Source organism: Marmota flaviventris, chromosome 5 (genome assembly GCF_047511675.1).
Source record: "Marmota flaviventris isolate mMarFla1 chromosome 5, mMarFla1.hap1, whole genome shotgun sequence".
In the NCBI taxonomy this organism is placed as follows: Eukaryota; Metazoa; Chordata; class Mammalia; order Rodentia; family Sciuridae; genus Marmota; species Marmota flaviventris.
In genome coordinates, this window is record NC_092502.1 from 113652468 (window position 1) to 113665804 (window position 13337).

Sequence of the window (13337 nt, forward strand, 5' to 3'; positions counted from 1 at the left end):
AATGGAACCACCATTTGACCCAGCTATCCCACTCCTCAGTTTATATCAAAGGACTTAAATAAGCATACTACAATGTTACAGCCACATCAATGCTTATAGCAGTTCAACTTACACTAGCTAAGCTATGAAACCAACTTAGATGTCCTTCAGCAGATGAATGGATAAAATAAATGTCACACACACACACACACACACACACACACAATGGATTATTACTCAGCCTTAAAGAAGAATGAAATTATTGCATTTGCTGGTAAATGGATAGACCTGAAGAATAACATGCTAAGCAAAATAAACCAATCCCAGAAAAACCAAAGACAATGTTTTCTCTGATATACAAATGCCATTTCACAATGTGGTGTGGGATGCGGGGTAGGGAAGAATAGAGGTACTTTATATTAATACAGGGGGTATGGGAGTAGGAAAAATAGTAGAATGAATCAGACATTATTACCCTATGTACATATATGACCACACAACCAGTGTGATTCTTTATCATATACAACCAGAAGAATGAGAAGTTACACTCCATTTATGTATGATGTGTCAAAATGCATTCTACTGTCATATAAAACTAATTAGAACAAATTAAAAAAAATTTTGAAAAAAAATTTTTTTAAACAGGCTGATTTGGGCCTAAAATCTAAGTAACTTGCTAGGAAATGCTGAAGTATGTGTGAGTGTGAACACATGTACCTGAAGACACAGTGTTGATGCTGTGTCCTAAACGTCTGTGTCCCCCAAATTCCATACATTCAACCCCATCACCAGTGTGATGATATTAAGAGGTAGAACCATTGAGAAGTGACCGATCATGCTGGTAGAGCCCTTGTGAATGGAATTAGTGACAGAATAAAAGAGCCCCTGAGAGCTGCCTTGTCCCTTCCGCTATGTGAGGACACAGCTGGAAAGCACCATGTATAAATCAGAAAGAAGGTCCTCAACAGATGCCTTTGTGTTGGATTTCACAGCCTCCAGAATGGTGAATGATAATGTCTGTCATTCATGGTGTTTTGTTATGGCCGCCCAAACAGAGTCAGATAGTTAGGATAATGTCACGTTTTTCAATTCTCTTTTGAAAAGTCAGCTAGGCCTAAAATCAAAGTCACTTCATAGGAAATGCTGAAGTATATGAGAGAATAACTTAGTTAATGGATCTTACTACTGAATACTAATGTCCAGAATTTAATTACCTTGGGGCTTTCACAGACTTTACCAAAGCACCAAAATATAACATCTAAGCAGCTGACATCAGTTTATATCTAGAAAAAACAAAAGAATCAATGGGAAAACTACCAAAAATATAGCAAAATAGTAAATTAACATGTTTGATGTATACAAATAAGTACTTACAATAGAAGAAAATGCTGCTTTTGTGACATCAAAATGTGAAATAAAATATCAAGGAGCAAACATAATAAGAAAATACCCAAATCCTATGTGAGGAAAACTACAAAGCACTCCCTAAAATCCCAAAAGCACCCTTGAAGAAATACAAAGACTGTTTTAGTCAGCTTTTTCGCTGTTGTGACTAAAGGATCTGACCAGGAAAACTAGAGAAGAGGAAAAGTTTATTTGAGGACTCACAGTCTCAGAAGTCTTAGTCCATAGAAGCCTGGCTCCATTTCCAGGGGCTTGAGGTGAGGCTGAACATCATGGCAGAGTGTGTGGCAGAAGGAAGCAGCTCACATCATGGTGATCAAGATATCATGTACAACCAGAAGAATGAGAAGTTATACTCCATTTATATATGATGTGTCAAAATGCATTCCACTGTCATATAAAACTAATTAGAACAAATTTTAAAATCTTTAAAAAAATTTTTTTTTAAACAGGCTGATTTGGGCCTAAAATCTAAGTAACTTGCTAGGAAATGCTGAGAGAGACTCCACTCTCTAGATACAAATATATACACCAAAGCCACACCCTAATTTCACCTCCTCCAGACACACCCTACCACTTCAGTTGCCAGTTAATCCTATTGGGGGATTAAATACCTGATTGGGTTAAGAATCTTAAATCCAATCATTCCTCTGAAACTTCTTGCATCTTCTCACACTCGAGCTTTTCCGAGACACCTAACATCCAAACCATAACAAAGACATACCATATGTTGGCATTTCAGTTCTTAGGAAGTAATTTATATTTAAAAAAAAAAAAAACACCTCATGCCTATGTAATTTTTTCTGGCAAAAATCAAGCTTATTACAAGGGACATATAAAAGAACAAAGCAAGAATAACCATTAAAAAAAACTTAAAAAAAAAGAAATATGGGGAGTACAGGAAGCTAGCTGATATATAATAAATCCTTTATAATTAAAAACAGTGTGGTATTGGCACATGAAGAAGGAAACCAAAGAACAAAATAGAAAATTGAGACATAGACCAAATTGCACATGGAAATTTAGTTCATGATAAAGGAGGCTTCACAAGTCATTAAAAAGAGTTGATAAGTGCTGAGAAGATAACTGAAAAGTCAAGTTAAAAGGATAAAATTGGATGCATTCCCCATACCATATGTTCCTAGAATCCAAGTGGATTAGAGATTTAAACATAATTCATAAAGCTATGAAAATATAAGTGGATTATTTTAAAATTAGAGAAGTCATTGTTCCCAGTATGATTCAAAAATCCAGAAACAAGTAAGAGAAAATAGTAATAGAGCAACATCAAATATAAATTTAATAACATGTTTATAGATAAGTCAAACACCATGAGCAAAATAAAACTACAAAACATTATTAATATACTAAAAAAAATCACTGCAATCTACATTCTTAAGTGATGCAGTGGTAAATCTTAAGTGAATTTTATCTCAATTTTTTTCAAAAAAATTGGCTAACAATATAAACAATTCATCAAGAAAGGAAAGCAAAATAGCTGTAAATATATAGAAAAATGTTCAACTTATAAGAGGAAAGAAAATATGTAGTGAAAGAATTCTAGAAATATTGCAGTAATAGTAGGATTTTTAAAATTTTTTTCCTTAATTGCCCCATGAAAACTTTCCAAGCAACAAGGATAACAATACCAAAAACCTGGGACTGATAACCAAACCTGGAAAGAGGTTCTGCAAGATATGATTTGCAAGTATGTCTAAGGAGTGCACTATGATATGTAAGGTTTGATGAAATTTAAACAGTCTGGGCTCTGTAAATTCTCAACAAAACAGAATTTCCTTCCAAGATGAAGCCTCACTCTGAGGAGAAACTTATGGAGTAGAATCAAACAAAACAATGGTGAAGAAGCAAAGAGAAAACTTAAAGCAGAGGCAGAACTCAGGCAAGGTTTGTTGTTTTGTTGTTGTTGTTGTATTTCTTGTTTTGTTTGGGGTTGGGGTGTTGGGTTATTTTGTTGTTTGGTTAGTTGGTTTTTTGTTTTTGTTTTTGTTTTTGTTTTCTGTTGGTACCAGGGGCACTTAACCTCTGAGCCACACCCTCAGCCCTTTTTAAATTTTATTTTTAGACAGGATCTTTCTAAATTGCTTAGGACAATTTAGTTGCTAAGGCTGGCTTCAAATTCAAAATCCTCCTGTGTTAGCCTCCTGAGCTACTAGGATTACAGGCATGTGCTACCATGCCCAGTTGTTTTGTTGTTTTGTTTTATCATTTCACAGAAACAACACAGGGGACACTCCAAAGCCAAGATTTTAAAAATAATATGCTGGCCAATTCTTCCCTTACAAAAGACGAGAAAAATTATTTCTCTTTTTAAAAATGAACAAAACTACAACCTACTATTTTAAAAGCCAAAATAAATGTAATAGAATATATAAAATAACAACTTAAGTCAGAATTATAAATTAGGTGATTTGAGAAAGAATTTGTGTGTGTGTGTGTGTGTTGCTGGGGATTGAACCCAGGGCCTTGTGCATGCAAGGCAAGCACTCTACCAACTGAGCTATACCCCAGCTCAAGAAAGATTTTTAAAGGAAGTGATAGTGCTTAGAAGCAAAAGAATATTTTACATCAGAAAATAAGTCTAAACTTTAAAAAATAAAAAAGCATCCCTTTAGAAAAAATAGAAAATGAAAACCAGAAAAAAATTTCAAAAAGAAATGAAGAAAGTGCTAAAAGAAGTTTGAGAAAATTTCCAAATCAAAAAACAGATAAAAGCAATCCAAGATTTGTATAAATTTTGAATAAAACCTTAACAATGGAACAAAAACTATAATTCAATAAAAGCTAAAATTAAACACACTCACATAATCACATTCTGAAGAATTAGCTCAATGGTAGCTTGTGTGAGATGCTCAATTTGATCCCCAGCATCATAAAAAAAGAGAAAGAAAGAAAGAAAGAGAGGAAGGAAGGAAGAAAGGAAGGAAAGGAGGGAAGGAAGGCGGGAGGGAGGAAGGGAGGGAGGGAGGAAGACAGGCTTGATTCCCTGAAACTGCAACATATTAAGATACATATTGAGACACCACACCACACTACCTTCCTAGGAATATTGGCCCAGAATGACCAAAATCAAAACATAGTCTAGTGAAATTGGAATTTTAAAAAGAAAAATATCTTTAGCATCTAGGCAAAAGAACCAGGTCACTTATAAGGGAAAGAAAAATCAAAATATCACCTGAGTTTTTGACAATAATGCTGTTCATAATGTTTCATTGTCAGAAAGTAATTAGGCAACGTTTTTAGGCAACTCAAGAAGAGAAAGGTAATGATTTTATATCCAATCATGGATTTTATTCAGTTAAACTGACATTTAAGTACAAAGGCAACACAAATAAAATTCTAAACATGCAAGAATTCAGGGACTATTGTACCATTAAACCCTTTCTAAAGTATCTGCTAAATATAGGGAGATATGCTGACATAAGAACTGGACAAAAACTAAATGGAGGCTAAAGAAAAAGAAAGCACAGCACATAGGCTCTGACAACATAATAATGTGTATTTCTCAACTGTGGAGGGAAAACAGAGATTATGTACGAAATGTAGAATAAACTCACTTATTATAGGTATGCCCTTGTAGTAAAAGGATTTTACTTTAGAAGTTGGGAGTACATAGGAATGAACAAGGCACTATCTGATTTTAACACCACTTTGAATGGGAAATCAATAGAAAATAGGGTATATAAAAAACTCAAAAAGCTAAGCACCATAAAAACAAATAACCCAATCAATAAATGGGCCAAGGACCTGAACAGACACTTCTCAGAAGATGATATACAATCAATCAACAAATATATGAAAAAATGTTCATCATCACTAGCAATTAGAGAAATGCAAATCTCACTCCAGTCAGAATGGCAGCTATTATGAAGACAAACAACAATAAGTGTTGGCAAGGATGTGGGGGAAAAGGTACACTCATACACTGCTGGTGGGACTGCAAATTGGTACAGCCAATATGGAAAGCAGTATGGAGATTTCTTGGAAAATTGGGAATCAAACCACCATTTGACCCAGCTATCCCTCTCCTTGGTCTATACCCAAAGGACTTAAAAACAGCATACTACAGGGACACAGCCACATCAATGTTTATAGCAGCACAATTCACAATAGCTAAATTATGGAATCAACCTAGATGTCCTTCAATAGGTGAATGAATAAAAAAAATGTGGCATATATACACAATGGAATATTACTCAGCAATAAAAGAAAATAAAATCATGGCATTTGCAGGTAAATGGATGGAGTTAGAGAAGATAAAGAATGCTAAGTGAAGTTAGTCAATCATAAAAAACCAAATGCTGAATGTTTTCTCTGATATAAGGAGGATGATTCATAGTGGGATAGGGACAGGGAGCATGGGAGGAATAGACTAACTCTAGATAGGGCAGAGGGATTGGAGGGGAAGGGAAGGGGCATGGGGTTAGAAATGATGGTGGCATATGATGAACATTATTATTCAAAGTACATGTATGAAGACACGAATTGGTGTGGAAATATTTTGTATTCAACCAGAGATGTGAAAAATTATGCTCTATATGTGTAATAAGAATTGTAATGCATTCCCCTGTCATATATAAATTAAAAAAGAAAGGAATGGGGAAAAAAAACCTACATACATATAAAAAGACTTATTGTTTATCAAAAAAAGGAGAATGATAATTTATATTAACTTGCTCATATTATTTAAAAGATATATAAGCCATTAAAAAAAAGAAAGGAAAAAAAATGTTTCCTACAGAAAAGAGGATAGGATAAGGATAGAGAAAACAAAGACAAAAATTTTACTTCATTGAATGTTTTTTTTTTGAAGATTTCATTTTTAAACCAAATAAATATTTCATATAATTATAAAACAAAATAAAAATTTACTAAATCTGAAAGTAAAAAAAAAATTAAATGAACCTAGATGTGTATCTAGTTGGTGGGAAAATAACAGAGAAGATACCTTCAAAATTTACTTTTAAGCACAGCAATTTGGCTGTTTGTTTCTAACAAGACATATCCTAATGACAAAGCAACTGTAAAAATATCTTAAACTCTTTTTTTCAATCAAATTATTGATTGCTGTGGTGTTGGTAAAGATTTTCTGAGGCTACTGTGTACATATTATGGGAGAAAAAACAGTTGAGCAATTTCGTTGTTGTCATGGAGAAGACAGATTTTTGGCTTAGAAGAAAGGAAATACTGATGTAAAATTGGTTTATAAAGGTCTGTTGTTCTAAATTTTAATTTGAAGTTATCAGTATAATCTATTTTATCTTAAATAAAAATTCCTAGCTGTAGCGTGGATGGTGCATGCCTATAATCCCAGTGATTCAGGAGGCTAAGGCATGAGGATTCCAAGTTACAGGGCAGTCTAAACAACTGAGCAAGACCCTGTCTCAAAATAAAAGAGCTAGAATGCAGCTCCATGGTAGAGCATGCCAGAGTCCAATCCCCAATACAAAAAAAAAAAAAGACATCCTGACCTCTGTCTATTGACAAGGACTGAAAGCAGTGACTTACCCAGTATACTGAGCACACCTACTGCCTAGATTATGGTTCCTAAATATCTTCTCACTAAAAGAAACCAGAGTTTCTTAAAGATATGGCAGAGTCCAGATTTGGGGCAGGAAATGTATAAGATAAGCCTAAACATTTTGTTACGCCAGAAATCAAGGAAGATACAAAAGATTTATTGGAACTGTGTCAGAAACAAACAAAAACAACAATGAAACCCCTCAGGATTCAACTTGAGGACCCAATTGGCTAAAGACAGGACTATTTGAGTATTAACAGGCTGATATTCCAAATGGATTGAAGCACAACAAATATTATTAAATCCATGAGTTCATATGATTTTTTTAAATCCCATTGATCACCTGGAGAGGACATCACTTAAAATCAAGCAGCAAAATTCAAATTGGAAACTGTAAGATGAAAAATCTAGTTCATTCAGTTTTTTTTTAATATTTATTTTTTAGTTGTAGATGGATACAATATCTTTAAAAATATGGAACACTTCACGAATTTGCGTGTCATCCTTGTGCAGGGGCCATGCTAATCTTCTCCGTATCGTTCCAATTTTAGTATATGTGCTGCCGAAGCGAGCGCGTTTATTCAGTTTTTAAAAATTGCAAGAAAAGAAACAAAACTCAACGTGATATAGATTAAAAGATCTTTAGGACATATATCAAATAATGTGGACAGAAAAGTTTTCAGGAAAACTTGGAAAAAATCTGACAAGATGTCTGACGATATCAAAGACTTATTCATATTTTATAGAGATGTTAACATTGTATTGTTTTTTATTTTAATAGTCTTTATCTTTTAGAGGAACATAGAGACATATTTCCAGCTCTGAAAGGGATCTCCCTAAAATTCACATTCTTTTGAATCCTTAGAATGTGTTTTTATTTAAGGTCATTACAGATGCAATTAGTTAAGATGAGGTCATACTAAAGTAGGATGGTCTTTAATCCAATACCATTGCTGTCCTAAAAGAAGAGAAGACACAACACAGAGACACGGGGAAGACACATGAATACGAAAGTTGTACTGCTCTAAAGGGAAGGAAAACCAGCACACAAAGGTCAGAGTGAGCTTTGGAAGACTTTTCCTTAGTGCTGCAAAAAGCAGTCAGAATTTTTCAAGTTTAATTTTTAGAATTAGGAAGATTGGGTGGGGGGGGGTGCTCAGTATCAAACCCAGGTTCTCACACGTGCTCAGGGGAGAATAAATTTCTGTGGTGGTAAGCAAACCAATCTGTGGTAGTTTGTTAGGGCAGCTGTAGGACATAAATGTAGATGTGTCTCAGATTTGCTTCCAAGTAACAAGGGGTGACTGGGAATGGATAGGGGTAAAGTAAAATAGGTTGACCCCTGACAATCTTTGTTGAAGCTAGGTGACAAGTATGGATGGCTCATTATACTATCACCCCCACTTCTGAATATGTTTTAAATTTGCTGGAGTGAAAAAAAATGTTGCTGGGCCTGGAGCCACATACCTGTAATCCCAGCAATTTGGGAGGCTGAGGCAGGAGGATCACAAGTTCAAGACCAGGCTGAGCATCTTAGTGAGACCTTGTATCAAATTTCTAACAATTTAAAAAGGGCTGGAAATAATAGCTCAGTGTTGGAGCACCTCTGGGTTCAACTCCCAGTACCACACACACACACACACACACACACACACACACACAGTGTTAACAAATGATACTTCTTATGTGCTTATGGAGTTTCCACTTCTTAGAATTATTTATTTAATATATTGTGTGTTTATTAAACATTGTATTGTCTCAATGGGCTTTCATTATTGTCCCTAGAGTGTTGGTAGTCACAGGCACAGAAAGGGTGAGCAACTTGCCTTTTGTCACAGAACCGGTTTGTGATGTCATCAAGGCTAAACCTCAGCCTCTGGACTCAGGGTCTAGTTCCATTCCCCACACCATAGGTGTCACTGCTTTGTCATTCCTACATGGGACATGATTCCTACTCCCAGAGAGTATTAAATCTTGTTGAAGAGGTCACATGTACATAAGGAAATCTTCAGAGAAGAAAAAAACATCCTAAGCAATAAAACAAATCCAATTCTAGAGTATAATAAAAGCTGAAATGTATGATACAAAAAACATGTTTGTGTATCTATACATGCTACACAGAAAAAATGAATTCCAGTTCTAGTTTTCACAATTAAGAGGCTAAAATAAAACACCTAGCCTTTGAGCATCAGGTCTTATCTTAAAACCCAGAAACATAAGCACCTCACTAAGTTGTTTCCAAAATAAAACAGCATAATATATGTGAACAGGCCTCATGATCTGGAAGAGGCTATAAAAGCACTTTGAGAGTCCAAACTAGATGATGGTTCATACCTGAGTTGGAACAGATTGACAAAGCCCCCTCACCCCCAAATCTCTTAGCATCAAACAAGATATTTTTTATTAAATGCTTTTTATCATTGAAGGAGATTAACTGTAACTATTTCTTCATGGGTAGGAAAACTATGGTTAGGAAGACATCAACAAAGAATCACTGCTTTGCAAAAACACAGTGGCGTCTGAGCTTTTTCTTGTAGAGATTAAGTGTAGAATCACTGTCAGTAGCTCGTTAGGCTGCTTCCATTTGGCATTGTCCTCTGTTCTTGCTAATAGGAAAACTTCTGTCATGCCCCAAACTGCTGTGGAGACAGAGAGGGTTCAGCCCTCTCCACAGCAGTATTCTTAGCTGATCACCAAAGCAGAGTTCAACAGAAGGCAGCCAATCCAGGGCGGCCTCTACAGGACAACAAAACTAATAGCTAAACATGTCAGTCTCGGGACTTCTTTTAATCCCATAAAACCTGGAGCAGGGGTGCACCGTATTGATTTTCTTCTTCTTCTTCTCTAAATTGATAGAGCTGATGGGAGATTTAGTATCGTGTGGCTATAGCCTGACTGTGTATTCATTAAGCGTCTCAAACTGTAGGTCATATGATTGAGGTTCCAATGCCCTTTCAGTTCTCAAAAGATCAAAAAGAAACCTGGTGTGGCTTCTCATTCATAAGGCCACCAGAGCGAGCTCAGTGGAGGGGGAGTTCAGCAGACACCACAGGGCCAGAGCAGCTTTGCTGTGTCAAGATCCTCCCTTCTGTGCTTCACACCTTTTTTCAGGGGGAGGAAATTGACTCTGTGTGTCTCTTCTCGATTTTGAAGAGATTCCCTGAGAATTCCTAAGCAATCACAGATCTTCCTGGCCCTGAGCATTTCTCCAGGAATGCAGCTGAGGTTTTGCCAGAAGCACTAGAAGACACGTGTAAATTAAGGGCTAACCCTAAAACTGAACATTTTTTCCATTTGAAACGAATGCTTTGTTTGTATTGGTCCTGCCTTTCAATAGTGAGTATCTCTTTAAAGCAAGTAGTCATTCTTTTTAAAATTAAATTATTCCTGGAAAATCCTGGAATTAGGGATCAGGATGTGAAGGATTAGGCAGGTTAGATTTGAATCAGGTTTGAATCACACTGCTCTTGAGTTCCTTCTTTGCACAAGCAATTTCCCTGCATCCTGGGGCAACTACATGAAACAGTAATCATTCATTCACATGTTTGGACATGAGAACTTGACCTCTCTGTGCCTTGGTTTTCTCATCTGTAAAATGGGGAGAGTAATAGTTTTACCTCATGCTATTGAGAAATGGCACATACTAAACATTCCATAGTAATTGCCATTATTGTTATTACTACTTGACAATGAGCACCTTGCACAGCAGTTCTGGATCCAATTCTGATGCCATGGTGCCAGGTACATAGTCAGTGCTCAGTGAACATAAGGTGAGTGGCTGAATGAATGTTTCAACCACAGCAAGCAAGCAGGTGTGAGAACAAGAATGCAACTCACAGTCTCACTGAAGGTAGGTTAAGAACTTGCTAGATTGCTAGATTTTTCTGAGTTGGGATATTCATTGATGCTTTTCTATCCTGTGCAAAAGAAGTATGTGTGAATAGAAATAGGCACACAGGAGAACTCCGTGCTTTATTTGTCGATGTAATTGTTCTCTGTTGTTTTTTTGTGGTTTTGTTTGATTTCTTGGCCGTTTTGAAGATTGAACCCAGGGCTTCACACTTGCCAGGTAAGTACTCTACCAATGAGCTACACACCCAGCCCTGTTGATTTGGTTATTTTAAGAACATACGCATTTATATATTTCAAGCTGAAAGAGTGTTGATGGTTGCCCAGCTACAGAGAGACCCGGCACCTGTTGAATGAGATGAGAGACACAGAAAGATCCTGGGGGCCCCAAAGAGGGTTTTTAGAAACACAAGCCAGTCAGAGCTGCAGATGCTGTGAGTGAGGTTACTGCTACTGATCGTGTTGCCACAGGAGGACTTCGCTCAGTAAGACATCCAAAGACACTGGTGCAAAGGAAGAAATTGCACTGGGGCTTGCTGTTACTGGAAGAGAATTACCTAGGGCCTCTGTGGGAGCCATGTGCCAGAACACTTGGGGACAGGTAGGGAGAGACAATGCTTCAGGCTCCAGGCCCCTCTGTCTTGCAACCCTTGACTTTCTAATGGAGAGTAGAGATTGGGGCATTTCAGTGTCTTCCTTTCAAGGAAGGAGAATGGGGGACAGTGGAGTCTGGGCCAACCAAGTCAGAGAACTCCAGATTCTGGGCCCTGTCCTCACTTTTGTCCTCCATTGTAAATGAGGAAAATTTCCTTATAGCCAATTGCTATTTAATCACATTCTTGTTCATTTTTTTTCCCATTTAGGCATTGAAATGATGGTCCTATTTTAAAACACAAATCATGAATGTTTTTCATAAGATATTTATTCCATTTTTGCTAGAAGCTCACTCAGTAAGCATGAGCAAGTTATTGAACTTGGCCTTCTTCTCACTCAGTTTTCCCATCTATGAACTCCGACTCCCTTTCCATTAAATATGGATAGTGTTGATCTCCACCTGCTGACTCTCCCCTTTGTGCTGGTATTTTATATTCATGGAAGCTCAGCAAGGAACAAAATATAGAATTCAGGGCAGAGCTTCTGTCCATTGGGTTTTCATTCAAAATTCAACAGGTAGACAGAGCTCCCGCATAAGGAAAGGACGAGGTGACTCAGGGGAGGCAAGCAATGCTGAACATTAATGATGCTTGGATGTGGGCTGCCAGGGCTCTGAGAGCCAAAGATGGTCTTTTCAAAGAGAGAGAGCCTGGAGATGTGAACAGCCTATACCAAGGTCATGCTGAGCAAGTTTTGCAGCCCCCAAGTCAGTGGAGTCTGAGCTATGCAAACATAATAAACTTCCTTCTCCTAGAAACAGATTGGTGTTTCTGTGCTCAACTTTATGAGCTGGAGACAAATGAAATTTTACAACTACAGATGAGAAATTTATCCAAAAAACAAATAGATCAACAGCATGATGTTAAGTACCTAACGTGTGAAGATGAGGTCAGAAGGCACAAAGGCAGACAGGCCTGGTTGGGCACAACTGGAGTCCCAGCTACTCAGGAGGCTGAGGTGGGAGGATTCCTGAAGCTCAGGAGTTGAAGACCAACCTGTGCAACAGGAGATGAAAAGAAATTGTGAATGAACAAAGGTTACGAGGCAATTGCTATGTCCCCCAAAGTTCACGTTAGAAGTTTGATTCCCAAATTCATGTGTTGATGGGATTTGGAGGTGTAGTCAATGGGAAGTAATTACAATCAAACAGATCATGGGAGTGGATCCCAAACTGCATCAGTGGCTTTGTAAGTAGAGAAAGGGAAACCTGAGCTACCATTTGCTCTTTCTGACCATGTGATATCCTTCATCATAAGCAGCAAAACACTCTCACCAGATGCCAGCACTATGCTCTCAGATTTCCCAGCCTCCAGAACCATGAGCTAAATAATCTTCTATTCTTTATAAATTACCTGGTCTCAGGTATTTTTATTATCAGCAGCAAAACACTGACTAAGATGCAGACTGACTAAACCAAAAGACCATATTGAGTGAAAATGTAGGTACTAAGGACTGATCGAAGCTAAAAGGGTTGAAGGATTTATGGAAAGCCAGACCTGATGGTGTACTGGGTACATATTCTATCTAGTTGGAGTTATGGCTAGACCCTGAAGATTGGGTAGAATCGGGGTCAGTAGAGAGGAAGCACAATATAGCAGTGTGCCAGAGCCAATTTGTGCTCCAGAGAGCTGGTTGCTCCATCTTCAGGAATGTTGTAAGCCATTTGTTAAAGATGGTGACTATTAAAAATTAATTTGTAAAAAGTCAAAGAGAAATAAATTATATTTTAAAAGGTAATAAATACTCAGATCTCATCACTTCCTAATTCTTCTACCATAGTTTACTGTTATCTATTCTTAACATTATTTTTAACTATTGAATCTCTATGGTGAAATACTATATAAGAGTGTGTTATTGCCCATCTCTCCTTGACTTCATGGTAGGACTATTTATACAACAAAATTCTGCTGAC

General features: G+C 36.9%; 1 non-coding gene across 1 annotated transcript; it reads right to left on the minus strand.

Moving 5' to 3' along the window:
• Positions 1-7390: 7390 nt before the first annotated feature.
• Positions 7391-7497, minus strand: LOC114105257 (U6 spliceosomal RNA). Its single transcript, XR_003584978.1, has one exon. It is a non-coding gene; the product is annotated as a U6 spliceosomal RNA (small nuclear RNA).
• Between the last annotated feature and the right edge of the window lie 5840 nt (positions 7498-13337).